This window comes from Octopus bimaculoides, chromosome 6, assembly GCF_001194135.2.
Source record: "Octopus bimaculoides isolate UCB-OBI-ISO-001 chromosome 6, ASM119413v2, whole genome shotgun sequence".
Classification (NCBI taxonomy): Eukaryota; Metazoa; Mollusca; class Cephalopoda; order Octopoda; family Octopodidae; genus Octopus; species Octopus bimaculoides.
The window spans coordinates 51,144,144-51,146,032 of record NC_068986.1 but is presented as its reverse complement, the minus strand read 5'-3'; positions in this window follow the sequence as shown (position 1 = coordinate 51,146,032).

Genomic DNA, 1,889 nt, shown 5'->3' with positions numbered 1-1,889 from the left:
AATGCGCAACGGATGGTGAGCAACAGGAGAAAAGGCGGCGAGCTGGCAGAAACGTTAGCACGCCAGGCGAAATGCTTAGGTCGACTTTGCCTTTCATCCTTTCGGGGTCGTTAAATTAAGTACCAGTTACGCACTGGGGTCGATGTAATCGACTTAACCCCTTTGTTTGTCCCCTCTATGTTTAGCCCCTTGTGGGCAATAAAGAAATAAACAGGAGAAAAATGTGGAATAAGCGAGAGGGAGAAAGCGGTTGAGAGTGTGCATTTTGGAGAATTAGAACGAATGGTAGCACGCATAAGGCTGTAGGAAGTGGTGCGGAGTATGAGTAGGATGGCAGAGGCAAAATGGAAAGTGGGGTGGAAATGGATGCGGAAACTTTTGGAAATGAGGTGGTGGTGAGGGCAGTGACTGAGAAAGAAACATGACTACAGAAGTAGGGAAAGATTAATAGAAGGTTGAAAGCAGCGTGAAGGAATCGTGAAAAGGTGTTTCTTTAGGCGGTGGTGAAGGTGGAGGAGGAAGGATTTGTAATTAAGCATGCTGGAAAAAGGAGAAAAGAAAAAAGGGGGAGGAGAAAAGAGAGAAAAAGGTGAGAAAAGTTAAAAAGGAAAAAAGAAAAAGAGAAACTGGGCGAAGAAAAAAGAAGAAAAATGTAAAAAGGGAGAGAGAAAGGCAAAGTATTAACGTACGGAGTATAAAAGTTCAGAAAGTTCAAAAAGTTCAAGATTGGAGCGATATACATCAACGAAAAAATCCAGTGAAATCCGTGAAGGTAGAGTTAGTAGATTCAGTGGTTATCCGGGTGGAGTGCTGGTATGTGTTTGAGGAGGGGTACTGGAAGTTCGGGAAGTGGTTCAGATATGCAAGTTCAAAGAGGAGGAAGTTCAGTCAGTGAGCGTATAATATATAGCTGAAATTTATAGAAAAACAAAAGACGAAGACAGGTATTTGAACAACAAACAGGTGTATTAGTTTGACGAATCGATCTTCTAGAGATTCCTTCGTTACCTCGTAAGCCTGCCAAATCTCGTTGCTGCTGCTGCTGCTAGCTCTGTCTCATCTCTGATTGAAAGGGCCTAATGATAAACAGCTTTCATGACCCAAATTGTTTTATTTTTGTTTTTTTTCTGAACACTATCTAGCAGTCCCTCTTTTAAATAATTAATTACAAAAGAAGCAGATCTCCAGCTTAACGTAGAAGTTGTGTTAGAACACAGAGTCTGTCGACGATATAATTGCGTATCCTTTTATGCACCACGAATGCTTATGAGAGATTCTCTTAGGGTAAATAACGCATGTTGATATTCTTTTTTTTTAAAAGACTTATGTTATGATTTTATGTAAATTTTTCTGCTACTTCCAGCACGTTATTCAATTACGTACAATGCCCTTTGTTGGTTCATCATAATTTAGTCATCTGTACCCATACACACACACACAAACATATATATGTAAGAACGACCGTGCGAACTCAAAAAGGAGAAATGGTGACGAATGGAAAAACAGAGGACTCCTTTTATATAAACGTGTCACACGGTCGAGCACAAAATAATATATCAATGATGATATACAAATAATGTTATACTTCGATAACATTAGTGAATTCGTAAATACCAGTAATGAAGAGACGATAGAAGGCAACCGTATGAAATGAATAACAGAGATATTTATTGTGGCATTAAAGATGTATGTCTGTGTGTGAGTGTGAATGCGACATATAAGAACATAATAAAAGACAGGCCGTCATACAAAGAAAAGTGTGTATGTGAGTGATACATGTATGTGTATGTGAGTTATTACAGCAGCTAGAAAGAGAGTCAATAACACGTGAGCATTTATACCAGTTCTTTGAGTATACTATAGGAAAAGTCTGTATGTGAAATTAGTTG